General features: G+C 38.2%; 1 protein-coding gene across 1 annotated transcript in view; it reads right to left on the bottom strand.

Moving 5' to 3' along the window:
* GRM8 (glutamate metabotropic receptor 8) overlaps positions 1 to 16,112 on the bottom strand; it is a 398,612-nt gene that overhangs the window by 207,774 nt on the left and 174,726 nt on the right. The window lies entirely within an intron of this gene.

Raw genomic sequence — 16,112 nt, 5'->3', positions numbered from 1 at the left:
ATTCTCAAAGGACTTTTGTTTTAAAGGTATAAATCTCCATAGCATCAAATGACCTGTCTCCAATACTGGGTGTTTGTACTTGTGGCAAAACTAAATCACATACCTCCTGCCGCTACTTCCACCTTAGTCAAGGCTGACCCTGACCTTTTCCTAGAGACCTGAAGTAAATTTCTAGCCCATCTTCCACTTCCATCTTGCTCCTGTAATCCAGTTTCCACACCTTATCTTTTTCTTTTAAAAAAAAATTTCTTTCTTCCATGAGCTACACAAATGAAAGGAGAGAGAGACAGAGAGAGGGAGAGAGAGAGAGAGAAAGCATGCTCAACAGGGTCCTTTATGCTGCAATACAACCCCAGTTGCAGCTAACCCTAGCACACACACATCCAGCATGTTTACGGAGGTCTCCACACATGAACTCATGTTAACCTACCCATGTGGGCCAGCCCTGCAGAGGATTATATTACTTCTATATTACCATTCAGCCCCCTGCACCACACCATTCTCCAAATCAAACCCCTACAAACACTGACCATGGCATGAGAACGAAACACACATCTATAGTCGGTTAAGTCCTTGACTGCTCATCTCATGTGCTGCTGTCCTTGCTGCATTTCAGCCACATTGGCCTCCCAGGAGACTTTCAAATAAACATGCATGTGTTTTTTGCTTGATAATACACAATTTATAATTATTTCCTTGAATTGGTAGTTATCTTGTTTACTTTTTATATTTTGACACACAATTGTATACATTCATGTACATATTGAGTGTGATTTTTTTCAGTATATGAATACAATTAGTTATCCTGTCATGTGGTGATAAAATCAGAGTAACTAATATATCCATCATCTCAGACATTCGTCGTTACTTTGTGTTGGAAACATTCAAAATTCTCTCCTTAATCTGAAATATACAATATATAGTTACTATAGTTATTCTACCACCATCTAGACTACTAGAATTTGTTCCTCTTACCTTCCTGTAACTTCGTACCAATACCCCTCTGTGCTCTCCTCCACCCTTCCCTTCCCAGACTCTAGTAATCACTAGTACTCTCTACTTCTATGAGCTATCTTTTTTAGGTTCCACATATAAGTGGAAACATGCAGTATTCCTCTTTTTGTACCTGACTTATGTCTCTTACGTAATGTCCTCCAGACTTGTCCATGTTGCCTTTATCTTCTTTTTAAATCAATCTCCTCACTAAATCTAAGGTCCTGGAGGCCAGGGCCCCGATCTGTGAACTCTCAGCACCTAGCATAGTCCTTAAGAGTTTCGCACGGGCACCAATCATGTGCAAACTTCCTAGGCCCTGGAGACATCATTGTAAATACCAAAAGCTCTAGATCTTTAGGACAGCTTGTAGTCATGAATCATATCACACATTGTATACCTAGAACACTCAAAGCCAACTGAAAGAAAGAGAACTAATATACCTTTTAGCAGTTTATCTATTTTCTGACTTTGTATCTACCCTATTTGTCAGAATGAGCGAAGCTCTGGTCCTTCACCACTTTGTCCCAGAGAAACTATAAATCCACCATCTGGTTCTGGTTCTCAGAATCAAGTTTAGCAACCTGGGAATCAAATTTGCTGTCATCCACTGAAGCTACTGTTTCTGTTTCTTCATGTTAACTCTGGCCCTGAACTCTGGTTTCTTGGCTCTCCCTCCTCCCCATTTACCTTCCTGTTACAGATATAGCCACACCCAGAACCTGTGTCTCCCACAGCTCTTCTTAGGGCAGGATGTGATGAAGCCTTACCCTTGGGCAAGGTCCTACTCTGCTACAGCATACCTGTATGTGAACTGCTAGCCTGTTCGTCTTCCTTTCTCCAACCTACTACTTCCTGATCCCTTGTTACCAGGTCATACTCACCTGCTATGTGACAATTCACTCGATCAACAAGCATTGTTAGAGCATTTTTTTAGACCTTGCAACTATAGCACTAATCAAAGGTAAATAGGTTTGTTTTCCACCTCCAAAGGAAGAAAGAAACATAATTAAAACACTGTTATGGTATCCACTTAGGACTATGGAAACTGACCAGGTGATCACAATAGCTCACTTAATATTCTATTTTGTCTTGACAAAACTCTGGCTAAAATTCTTTCCTTCCTACAGGTCCCTGAACTTTACATCCCCCAACTCTGAACAAGTACTAAAAACTGGAATGTGTATCATTCTTATCTTCCCCTGAGAATCAGATGACTGAAATGAGGCACTGTCCTGCAGACCCACTAGTCATTCCCTCACCCTTTGTTTGTCCACAACTTCACTTTACAAGTTTCCTTTTTTCATTATTATTGTTTTTTCTTATTGCCAGTTGGTGTGTAACCTTGCCAGAGAGAGTTAAATAAAGCATCCCTTAATGGCGCATGGTCTCACTGAAATCCTTTTTTGCTTTTCTTCCATTTCTCCATCTTGTCTGGAATATTCTCTCTCTCTCTCTCTCTCTCTCTCTCACACACAAACTGGAATGTGTATCATTCTTATCTTCCCCTGAGAATCAGATGACTGAAATGAGGCACTGTCCTGCAGACCCACTAGTCATTCCCTCACCCTTTGTTTGTCCACAACTTCACTTTACAAGTTTCCTTTTTTCATTATTATTGTTTTTTCTTATTGCCAGTTGGTGTGTAACCTTGCCAGAGAGAGTTAAATAAAGCATCCCTTAATGGCGCATGGTCTCACTGAAATCCTTTTTTGCTTTTCTTCCATTTCTCCATCTTGTCTGGAATATTCTCTCTCTCTCTCTCTCTCTCTCTCTCTCACACACACACACACACACACACACACACACACACACAGTGTTTCTTAAGCCACTGGGTCAGGATTTGAACTATGATCAACCATGTAAGATCCAACTTTCTAAGCACTCCACTTAACCAGCTCTATTTATAAGTTTCTATTAAGTTTTTACTTATCCACATTAGAGAGAGAGAAAGAAGAGAGAGCCTTTTCCTGTTTGATTTTGCAACTCTTGCAGATTTCTGAGATCAGAACACTCACTCTATTGCAATAGTCTTTCTTTGAAATAGTCTCTCCCTATCTAAATCTGGAGTTGTTTTTATTTGACAGAATGAAAAACTTAACTTAGGTGGGGTTGGGCGGAGATCAGAGATGCTTTCTGGATATGAACTGAGAACAGAAGGACAAGGAAATGTTAACCAGGCCAACATGGGAGGAAGAACAGAAATCCAATGCTGGGTGACAAGGAGAACCCCTTGCCATTTGGCAGTATATTCAGGTCATCACCCAGACTATAATCTTTGGTCTATGCTCTGCCTGAGTGGAATTCTTCACCCCACCTTGGCAGAGGCCATGCAGCCAACAAAGGCAGAACATAAAGAGCTGCCTCTCATGTCTAAGCAAGGCTTGGCTGAGAAGAGCATCAAGTAAGGCTACAGCTACGAACTCAAGGTTTCAACTGTTTGTTGTACTGGTTTGTGCTGTTTCTGCTTTCGATCTCTCTGCCATGGGCTTTACTGTCGTTATAGTACCCAGGTACCCTGTAAGTGAAAAATAATCCCCCCAGCCTTACTGTAACTTTTACAATAAAACCAACTAATAATCCTGAAAGAATGTGGACCCTTAAGGAGGTGGTAAATGGGAATTATTTCGTGAGGCTCACCCCACCTGCCTGGAAAATAGCAATAAAGAATGCAGCATTCACTTCTCCTACTGGGGATTACATAGATAGCAATAGAAAGGTTTGAGTTAATGGAAAACTACTAAATTGGTGAAAGGACCTCAGTAGCTGGGAGAGGCTCAGGGGCTCATCTGTGAGGTACTGATACCCCAAAAAAGACCATGAGTCACCTTTGATCTCGGGACAAGGAAAGATGGCCACTCCCCCTAGCCATAGCCATTGTATAGAACAGCAGGTAGAGGGTCCCAAGTACACAATAATCTTTAGGGTAGTCATTAAGCTGCTTACAAGACCACATTCCTTTCCCATATGGGCAATAGGCTCACCCCTTTAGTTGTAATATAGATATTCCACTTTAGTATATATTAACCATGTCTTTACTTAACAAGATAGGATTTCTATCTAGGCCTTTGTAACCAGCAATCCACTGATGCCCTGGCCTGGGGCTGAAGTTATCAAACCGACCTGGGACTGAAGTTATCAAGCTTCCTGAAAGCCCCCTCATCCAAAAGACCCTTCCCAGTAATCAAGATCTAAGAAGAGAATGCACCAGACACATGGATTCCCTCACCCTAAGGACTGTGACTGATTACACCTAATCAAACAGAACAGTGCATCATGTTTTATGATTATTGTTCCTATATTCTGAATATCTCATTTCTTAGAGTTAAATCTTTTATCTCCCTCTCACCCCTCCTACTTCTGTAAACATCCCTCAATAAAAATGTATGTCTCCTAGCCACTGATGCTGCAATCTTGAGCTTGCTCTGACTGTAGTCAGCTGAGAACATGCTAAATAGCATAGAGGTCTCTGCATGAATTTCTTCTCGCCTGTGTCACCTTCCGTCGAGTCTCAACCCACCCTGGCTGGAGCAGGTCTTCAGCACCATCTGTCTCCGGTGTTCCTAAAATGTGTACTTGTTGAGCTGCATTGGCCTATCTACTTGTTTGTGCCCACCCAGACACATGTGCTTTTTCTTTCAAATGTGTCTGCTTCCCACAACATGCATGGGCATCTCAACTGAACACCAGCACATCCAGAACACCCGAGGTGTCAAGTTGTGTGTGTGGCAGATTCAGGTCCTCCTCTCTCAGCCTTTCTGGGATCTCAGGCTGAGGTATCTCACTCAGCTTGGGCCAAAACTCTAGAGCCTTGGTAGACATGAGAGTAAAAAGACACAAGAGATATAAAGACAACAAGCTTACTGGAAGCTTCACAAAGGCAGGAATTGGGTCTGCCTCATTCAGCACCATATCTCTACTACCAAAAACAGAGCTCCAACACATCTTAGGGTCTCAACTGCTTGTTGAATAAAATGTCACATCAGTTCTCATGAAAGTTTCCATCTAGTGTAGGATTCCCTCTGGCAATAATATCAAGCAACATCTTGAAGGGGGAGTACAGTGGTTGCCCTCCAAGTTATCCAATACAAAAGTCTAGCAATGTACTCTGAACATCCTTCTTTCCCTTAATAGCCCATAACGTGCATGCCAGCTGCAATACATGTTGCAAATGTGACTCCAGAGTCATATGGCCGTGAGTACCACTGCCTTGGAAGTATATCTGAGCTACTGTGCAAAGCATTAGTTTTTGTTTTTTACTTTCCTCACTGCCACAACTGCCAGAAGATATGTTTAAATCATTACTTGAAATTCCTTTCCCAACCAAGCTTCTTCCCAGAGCTGTTAACAAGAAACGAAATGTGCTGACTTGAGTTTCACTTTCTCTCGTTTCTCCTGCCTTCTGTGTTTGAGGCCCCCAATGAATCTGAAGTAGCTTTGGCCAGGTAACAGTGAAAGAGCAAAGAAAGAAGCCACAATCTGTCAAACATGCAGACGTCAAAGACTAGAGATAGTGCAGCCTAGTTTGGTCAAGAGACATAACCCTTGAAATAACTGGCACCTATTTCCAATCTTCCATTCATCTTATAGTCTTCTGATTTTATTATTCTTGAGCCATTTAATTTCAATGAAACTATAACTGTTGCTTAGTTGAAAACTTATTAAGTAAACTGGGAAAACACAGTTCTAGTTCTCAAGGCAACTCTTTTAGGGCCTACAAAAATGACATAAGTAGAATCTGATATTGCTCCATTTCTGCAGAATGGTGTTTTTATATTATGGTCTTCGATCAACACAGTAAAGTATAGATTGCACCTTAAATCTCTCATCTATTGCTGGAGTTTACAAACAGAATGATTTTAATGAGGAAATGACTTTGGAAAGAAAAGAAAATAGAAAGAAATGTGATTTCTTTTAAGCATAGGGAGGGGAAGCACACTTCGTGTCATGGCTTGGGTATTCAGTTGTAAGACATGCAGAGATCAGCTGTCAAAGACCTAATTCCAGAAGCTGATCCTTCAGGGGAAACCAAGCAACCCAAATTCATCCAAAAGACAAGTACAAAGGTGGGCTCAGTTCAGAAAGAACTCCATAAATCAGGGTTTAATCCTATAGCCATGATCATCTTGTGAATTGAATTATGCACCCCCCCAAATTCATATGCTTAAGTCTTAATTCCTAGTACTTCAGAATGTGACTTTATTGTAAACAGAGTCATTGCAGATATAACCGATTAAATGAGGATGAAGTCATATTACAGTACAGTGAGCCCCTAATCCAGAATGATTGATGTCCTTACAAAGAGAGAACTCTGGACACAGACACACACACAGGGAGAGAATGTCATGTGAAGATGAAAACAGAGATTGGGATGATGCTTCTACATGACAAAGAATGCCAAAGATCATCAGCAAACCACCAGAAGTGAGGAAAGAGCACTGGAACAGATCCTCCCTCATAGCCCTCAGAAGGAACCAACTCTGATGACATCTTGATCTCAAACTTCTAGCCACCAGAACCATGACACAATAAATTTATGTTGCTTAAGCCACCCAGCTTGTGTGCAAACCCCAGAAACTTGTGTGTTGAGGCTGGGTACAAACTGTTGACCCTGGCTCGGAGTCAGGAAATGGACAAAACTGAAACTGCTACCAAGAGTATGGGAGATGCTAGGTAGGAGTAATCATAGAAAACAGAGGCTATCTGTCCTAACAGAAAGTCATGTGCTGATTGACTGTAAGTGGATATATTGAACTAATCATCAATAGATGAATAAATAATGTCAAACATAACATATAGTTCATACCTATTAAACATTTCACAAATATATACATTACACAGTTAGCATCATATTCAATTTTTTCTTTAATTGCCAGGGGAGCACGTGTACTTGCCAGAGAAAGAGTGAGAGAGTAGGAGAGAAAGAGTGAGAGAGAAAGCACACCTCCTCCCCCCAATTGAAGCACAGTCATGCTGCAATTCTTTTTCCTCCATTCTTCCTCCCCATCAGGATCCTGGGCATGCACATATAGGCACCCAGCATATTTTTTCAAGTCACTGGGGCCAGAATTTGAACCACAGTCAGTCATGTAGGATACAATCCCCTTAACCACTATGCTGTGGGTCTGGTCCAGTTTAGCATCATATTCTTTTTTTTTTTTTTTTTGGAGAGGTTTTTTTGCACTATAGGGCACGTGCGCTCGCCAGACAGACAGAGAGAGACATAGAGACAGAAAGCGAGAAATCACCCCCCAGGGAGGATGGTCACGCCGCAATCCCTTCTCTTCCATTCTCCTCTCGGGATCTTGGGCATACACACACACACACGCCTGGCATGAGTTTTAAGCCACCTGGTCCAGGATGCGAACCGCGGTCGAATATGTGGGAGACCAGCGACATAGCCATTACGCTAACTGCTGGTTCCCAGTTTAGCATCATATTCTATATTCAATTTTTTGTGTTGCCTTTTTTCCCACCTTGGGAAACTATGTTTCCATTAAAGGTGTCTAAATTAACTCACATCACACTATGTACTCCTTTGAGCTTAGGGACCAAACTGCCACCTTGCTTCTTAGGCCAGGTCTTTTTTGTTACATGAACTGCAGGACATGCTCTCTTGGGCATGGTGCTTTGAGGCAATGCCTCTAAATGATGCCTCCATTAAGGCAATGATCACATTAATTTGTTGTTAGTTTGTATCTCAGCCTCCTCTGATAAAAGTGACCTGCTGAGAAGCAGACGCCACCATTCATCTCTATATTCTCAAAGCCCAGTAAAAGTACAACCTGATACATGCACTATAAATGCTCAGTGAATCGATTAATACTTAGAAGGTTCAAAATGCAAAAGGAGCAAGCAGATTTGATGAGCCATCCCTGACTGGTATTTAATTAATTCCTGCATTTCACTCTATGCCAGTACGAGGCTAGGTAGCATAATAGTCATGCTAAGAAAGTACATAGCAAGTTTCAGGAATGAAAAGTGAACACTTCTCTAGGCCTCATTACTGTATGTGCTCATTGAGTTAACTGGATAGAGACTGAGGGCAGTAAGACTCCTAGGTCACTTACTAGAGTGGACAGACTCCTAATATGATACGAGTTGATAACTGTTGAGCACTAAGCATGAGACACACATTGTTAGGTACCATCTCACTCGATTCTTATACAATTTTTTATCCCCATTCTAAACATGAGCAAATTGAGGCACAACACAAATAAGTTGTACAAGGTCCCACTGATAAAACATGACAGACCTGAAACTCAAATTCAGCCAGCAAGAGGCTCTTAAACGTTCTGCATAACTGTTTGGCTAACAGATTAAGGTTGAATTGAACAGATTACAGGCTTTGCTTTTTTCCAGCAACAGGAAGCTGAATTCTAGGTGACTCACCAGTATAGAAACCCTGAAGGTTCTCATACAGGTTTACATGAGCAAAGAAAATTAATAAGCCATTGCTGGAAACATCATTTGCCTTTCAGTTTCTAGAACCCAAGCAAGCCTGACCTCCAGGCTTACATTAGCCATGAATCTGGGGACAATGTCCATTCACCAGAAATTCATGAAGTATCTATTATGTGCCAGGCACTCTGCTGAGCACTGAAGCATCTTTTCACTGAGAGAGAAAAAAATAAATAAATAAACATTTGGGTGGAATAAATATCCAGAGAAGTAGCCATGAGGATCCGAGTGAAAGGAGTACCACAGAGTTAAGCACAGGAACTTGAGAAAACACAATGGTATGAATGAGGCAAAATACCAGACACTTGTCCTGAAATCTCAACCTTTTTTTTATTACTACTATTTTTTTAAACATTCGATCACTATACATCTTTTGACTTGTAAAGAGAATTTACCTAACATGAAATACATCAGAGACCAGTCTAGTTGAGAATATTATACATGTTATCATCAATAGGTAATAAACCATTTCTGTGTCTCAACCCTTTTAAAGTGGGAAATGAGTGGTCAGACACAAGCAAAGAAAACTATTGGGTGAGATGATAGGTGATATTCAACAACCATGGGTGACAAGAATAAGACTTAAGGTACAATACCTGCCTACATCGTGGAGAAAAAGTAAGGCGAAAAGAGCAGTCAGAAGTCACACAAAATTTACATCGCTGAACTTTCAGATCAAATTATCACATTAGGCTGTTTGAAGGTAATTAACAAATCAAGCAAAGTCCTCTTGCTATTTTAAGGTTCCTATACACAACACAATTACACTTACCATCTTCATAATAATATACAGTTTCATTTCACCTTGGTGAAAAAAATGTATTATCCCTTTTCTTTCACAAATAAAATCTGATATTAAATAAAACTTTACAGTTTATGGAGGACATTTATAAATATTATATCATTCGATGACACTGAGCAGAGGGCCCCATTTTACAGAGAAGGAAATTAATCCTCAGAGAAGCTTGTCAAAAATTGGAGAAGAGGGATTTAAAAAAATTCTTCTGACTCCAAGGTGGGTTCCACTGCCTCAAACTGCCATTGTTTACTAAAAACTGAACTACAGAATTAGACTCATAGGTTTTAAAGTACTTATTTGAATGTTGTTGCTGTTTCACATTAACAGCAGCTGTTACTACTTGGCAGTTACTGAGCCCTAAATAATAGGAAAGGCCAGGGTGAAGAACAACTTTGAAATGACACTCTATTTGATCAGGTTCTGCAGTAATTGTTAAAATCATATACACTTTCCCTATAAAGTGTCTGCAGTATTGCTGCACCTGCAGTTCCAATTTGCAATTTCCTCAACCCTCCTTTGAAGTTATTCTTGCCAATTACCTGGTGTTAATATTAATTAAATATGATTTGCAACTTGAAATGTAGCGTTATCAATGGAACTCAGCTGTAGGAATATAAAGTAAAATTTTCAATTGAATTAAAATGTTTCCTTTCATTCATAGTATTTTACAACATTAATACTTCTGTCAAATTGATTTTTGCCTGCTGGAAGTCATTTTTCCAAAGCAATGAACATCTGAAGGGAAAACTGCTCTTTATGTATTCTTTTCTTCCTGTCACTGGAAACACTGTGTTTTAATCTTACAGTGAATCCATTTCAGTTCACAGAAATTCTGTTATTGTTTATAACCCAAGAGGGAAAAAAATTCACTCTTTCAAAACTATACTAAGATAATTAAAAATTATGATCACTGGGAACTTTTCAATTATATATTAAGAATAAGATTTCTTTATTGTATTACTTAACTCTTACCAAAAATAAACCATTATCAAACTTTTGGGAGATGTCCTTTTATACACAAAATATAAATTATTTAAATTGACTTATTGTATTAACATTTCAAACAGAATCCACCAACCTAGCAACCTGTATGGTTCTTTCTGAGATTTTAAGATGCTAAATACATGTCAGACAATATATGCTTCCACCATTTGCAACTCAGAAAAGAAGAAGTCACATATAAAAGAAGATTTGACAGAATCAGGTCTATTCTGCTCCCCTGTAATGTATGCAATGATGACTCAAAAGTTTGTCATCTTCAATAAGCCATTCATAAACATGATGACTGATTAAAGGAGATATGTCACAGTACTGTACAAGTCCACACTGAAAAGACATAATGCCTTCACATATTCTTTTTATCTTCAATGATAAAACTTTAGCTTCCTTGACCTTTGTAATGGTAGGGATAGCATTAACATTTATTATACCATCTTTTTTTTAAAAAAATAGAATAACAAGGTATGACAAAGAAAGGAAAGAACTTGTCTGACAGCTCAAAGTTGTCATTTACTGAGTCACAATCTATAAGCTCCAGAGCTTATGATAGAAAAGCATGACCATTTATCAACAACATCTTTATTACAATGGCAATAAAACATTATATTGAATAATTAAAACAAGACAGAAACAGAAGACTGCAGTGCACACAACTGAGGGTATGCAACATGAGTCCTTACTGAATCTGAAGCAACAGCAACTGAACAATTTCCCTCCCTCAAGCCAAAAGATACCAAAGAGGAAGCAAAAGTAAAATTATTTCAGAATGGACTTTCTGGATATCCCTAATTTTCCAGATAAAAAGAGAAGTTTCTTGGAATGACACACAGCATGGTGGCTAAATAGCCAGTAACATCTGTATCAACAGTGCTCACTATAATCCTAGTGGGAAACTCTTGATACCTAAAAGCCTAAGAAAGTCTGACACTAAGCTCCTTCCCTAACCTGGAACCCTGAATTATCCATGAGGTCACCCCATCCACCCAAGTAGGCAGAATTGGAAAAGTAGAATTCGGTAACACTCCAAAAAGAAATTCAGAGCTGGTTACTCTATGGACTTCTTCAAAGTTTTTCTGCTTGGTATCTCTCCCAGTCTTACTGCTAATCACTGGTCCTCTTGGACTACTACTGCTGTCACTGGAAGTTATCTCCAACTACTTCTTTTCCACTATTACCCCCGTTATAGGTTGAGTTGTGTACCAAACAGGTAAGTTGAAATTGTAATCCCAGTACATCAAAATACTTTACTTAGAAATAGCATCATTGCAAATGTAATTGGTTAAGACGAGGTCATAAAAAAATGTAGGGTGAGCCTTTGATCTAAAATTACTACATCCTCAAAAGAAGACACAAACACAGACCCATGAAGGGAAAAGATGGCCATGTGATTATGGAGACAGAGACTGAAGTGATGCATCTACAAGCCAAGGCATACCAAAGACTACTAGCAAACAGCAGAAACTACAAAAGGAAGGATTCTCCCTTACATATTTCAGAAGCAGAAGAGCCCTGCTGTCAACCTCTGTTTTGGATTTCTAGCCTCCACAATGTGAAACAATAAATTTCTATTTTTTATTTATATTTAATCACTGTACATTTTTACAGTGTAGATGTGGGTATTCAATGCATAAATGCATTGCATGTCAAGCAAGTCAAAGATATTATGATGCATAATAATTTCCCATTCTTGTGTCTGTTAAATGTTCTTTTTTTTTAACCCCCTGAGTACCTCCCTCCTACCTACAACTGTCCACCCCCTCCTGTATAGTCTCTGGCACAGAGATTTGCTGTCTCTGCTATTATATTTTCTAGTCTTTTCGTTTCTGTCATACAGTGCAGACATTCAGTATATGTTGAGCATGGACTACAAAGCCTGTCTTTCATAGTCTGGCTTACTTAATTTAGCATTGAATCTTCTATATTCATCCACTTTGTATCAAATGAAGGAATTTCTACAGAATTTCTATTGTTTTAAGTCACCGAGTTTATGGTACTCTACTATGGAAGCCCTAGGAAACGAAGAAGCTCCCACTCAAGGATACTACTTGATTCTTTGCCACTATACCACACATTTTCAGCTATGGCCACTAAAAAAAGTTCATGTTGTCTTATGAAAACTGTTCACCCTGCTTGAATTTTTCCTAAAGAATTCGTTCCATCATCTCCCATAATGGAAACCTTCTTTGAAGGAAGTAACCCTTCAAAAGAAGTAAACATGTAAAAGATATTACCATTTACATTATCATCACTAAAGTGCACTGTAGTCAGGATGGAAAAGAACATGTCATATACTATCTTCAGAGATTAATGGTAAACTCAAAAACTGTAAGTAAGTAAATAAATAAATAGAAGTGAACACATAACCACAACCCATCAAGAGAAGTGAATATTCTGCCCTACTCTGAGTTTCCCATTGCTAAGTCTAGGCCATTATTTCCCTTTCTTTATGTTAAAGCTTGTTCCTAGAGTCTAACCTCAGCCCCCTTTTCCTCTCATTCTACAATGTTTTACCTCAGCAACCATGTTTCCCCTAACTATTGATTTTATGAGAATGAGCTTCAGTTGATATCGCAGTTCCTGTTTGGCTGTAGACCAATGTTCCTTGCTGCTCTTCTCAAAGATATGTACAGGTACCTGACATTTAGTATGTTCATGACTCACCTCATGCTTTCTCACTCCAAACCTACCTTACCATTATACTGTCCTCTTTCTGGTTTGGCTTCTTACCTTCTCCTAGTTGCCCAGGTATGGAATTTGAAGCTTAGCTTTAATTTCTTTCTTACCTCAAGGTTTACATTCAACAAATAGGGACTCTCACCACATAAATGTCTCGCAAGCCTGTCTCCTCTTGCGTATCTATTATCCCTGCCCTATATCAGCCCAAGATTGGTATTTCAATGGCATTGCAACTCATCTCATTTTCTACTTATTAGTATAATCTCTTTTTCTGTAAGGTGTTTTGCCATAGGGTGCTCAAGCTCACCAGAAAAAGACAGAGACAGTAAGAGGAAAAGAAAAATCACTCTCCCAGAGGGGATCACCATGCCACAGTCCCTTTTACTCCATTCTCCTCCTTAAAATCTGGGTACATATGTACACACCTGGCAAGATTTTCAAGCTACCTATCCAGGAGACAAACCACAGTTGGCCATGTGGGAGTTCAGCACCTTAACCAATGCGCCACCTGCTGGCCCTAGTACAATCTTGGATACACATTCTGATAAATTACTTTCTCTTCAGGAGTTCCCTCATTGTCCAAAAAATGAAGGAAAAAATAAACACCATATGATCTGAAATACTCAATCACATATCCATGTCAAGCCTTTCAATTTTGTCTCCTATACAACATTATATAAACTATTACAGGTAAATTGTGCTATTTGCTAATCCCAATTGTGTTTTTGGCTTCTCTAGTAAAAATTTTATAGTTAAGAGAGATGCCTTGGGCTGACACTATAACAGCTAGGATATCAAGGGGCTATGTGTCTTTATTTTATTAAGTATTTCCTGTTTCTCTTCTTCAGAAGGATCTTGACTACAGAAAAGTCATAACTGATGTCTGTTCATGACCACAATTTACTTAGAAATTTCATTCTCCCAGATTCACAAAGGATACTTCTCCAAGTCTCAGATTTTGTTAAATGAAAAACATTTTAATCAAAGGGTTGTTGGAAAAGTCATGACGCATTTTTGAATTAAAAAAAAACTTAAAAAAAATACATCATGACTTTTCTGATAACCCAATATATGAGCAATTTATCACTAAACAGATTTTCATTTCACTATCACTCATTATGATGTCTGAATTAATCAGAAATAAGAGCTAGGAAACCTCAATTTACAATGATACTTCAAATTCATGTTGAAAAGAAATTCAGAAAAGAGTATGAGAAAAATTGTAAAAGTGGGGAAAATATATAGTGTTATAAATAGGCAGACACTCCAAAAAAATGAACTGATACATCTCAGCCATGCCACTAAGGTTTAAAAAAAAAAATGCTAACGTGGTGACAGAGATGTCATCAATGTTGTAGTAGACGCTAAGAATGTTACAAAACTAATAAATTTTCATTAGAGTCAGCAGATAAATTTCAGAATGGGTTAAGTTGCTAACATTTGCCATTCCTATTAATACCATTGTCATGTAAAAGGTTTAATTTTCTGCTATTTTTGTTCTACATAAAATCTTTGTCATTAAAATGAGGGATGATTTTGATATTTAATATATTCCATGGCATACTCTGGTGTGGTACTAATTGGGCCTTTTCAGTATTCTGCATATTAATTGACAATCCATCCCTCTCCATTCTCCAGATAAGTGAGAACTGAAATAGAATGGACAGCCAATCAAATCAGGGAATACTGAAAGTATCAACATAGAAGAAACGTGTTGCTCTAATCAGGAGCATATACAAGGCACTAAAATTATTTTCTCCCATACTAATGACTAAGATAGAAACAGGAATAATGAATGGTACCATCTGAATCCTTTTATGTGACAGTATTACCAAAATACAGCAATGCTCCTTAAAAAGTGAAAACTAAGTATTTCTTATTTTAGTCAAATGAATAAAACTGTGCCCTTATTTAACTTTTAAATGATACATTTTATCAGATTCTGCAACAATTGGGAAATTATGTACTGTATTGAATTTTCCATAGTAATTTGTTCCATGCACACAAAATGTGTCCTGGAATTGAAGATGTCCAGGATCACTGCAGAAAACTTATTCCAATACATACTCTACTTGTTTCCTTCTCTTGTTGAATGATCACTCTGGTAGAAACTGACATCAGCTACTTAAATAATTCATTAACCCCTGTTCCAGAAGCTTTAGTTTTTATGCAAGTAGGCATTTCCTCTAAGGATAAATTTGGGAATTTCATCCAAGAAGACCATATAATTTTTAATAATTTAAAGTTCAATTGAATGTTTTTAATCATTTTTATAGTAATGGTAACATAATTTAAAATTCTAAATAACAAAGACTCTGACATCACAGATACCTATAGCAGGTGTGAACGGTTGTCCAATTTAATCAATATTCCCATTCTGCCCCCAAAAGACCAGGATTTTTCTATATTCTCTGCAACAACACAGCCATAGACCAAATGTTAAATACACTAAACACTGTGTATGACAAATTTTCATGCCTTATTATGTACAGAAGAACAGATCCCAGGAATCTTAAGTCTCTTGAGTAAAAATCTTACTCAATAACTTCAGATTCTTTGTGTTTGGTAATTATGATTGAAGCCCAAACCACTCCCATGAACTTTTCCTAAGTTGAAGCTTCTCCCCAAGAAGAAATAAATTTATAAATAATTTCTTCCTTCAAGTTACAAATTACTGAAAAACAGCCAATGAACACTTTAATCTTTCCACAAAATATTATCATCCTTATTGAAAAATCCATTCATTCTTAAATAAGAGTATTTAATAATACAGCTCCTTGTATCCTCAAAGAAACATTGTTGACTAATCAGCAATAAGATTTGTGCTCTAAGTTGTTTTTTGGTTTTGTTCTGTTCTGTTTTTGTTCCAAGTAGTGGGATGAATTTATAACCCCACAGGTAAACATGCACATTGCTGAAATGCCTACAGAGACTTGAGTAAGCACTTTAGAAAAACCTCAGGACAGATCTCATCAGCACCTTATTCTACCAAGTTTTTACATCTTGCCCTTCATCCCTGTAAACTGTAAGCTTCTGACTTTTACATAAGAATAAAAATGCAAAAAGTCAAATATGACAATAAGAACATCATGTAAGTATAGCCTTGGGGCTACTTCAGTATTGTTTTAAGATGATTACTAGTCTTAATCCCTCTAGTGTTGGATGTTAAATTCCACTGACTTTT

Source organism: Tupaia chinensis, unplaced genomic scaffold, assembly GCF_000334495.1.
Source record: "Tupaia chinensis unplaced genomic scaffold, TupChi_1.0 Scaffold000192_1, whole genome shotgun sequence".
Lineage (NCBI taxonomy): Eukaryota > Metazoa > Chordata > Mammalia > Scandentia > Tupaiidae > Tupaia > Tupaia belangeri.
The sequence above is the reverse complement of the archived record's forward strand: the minus strand, read 5'-3'. Positions and strand labels throughout refer to the sequence as shown.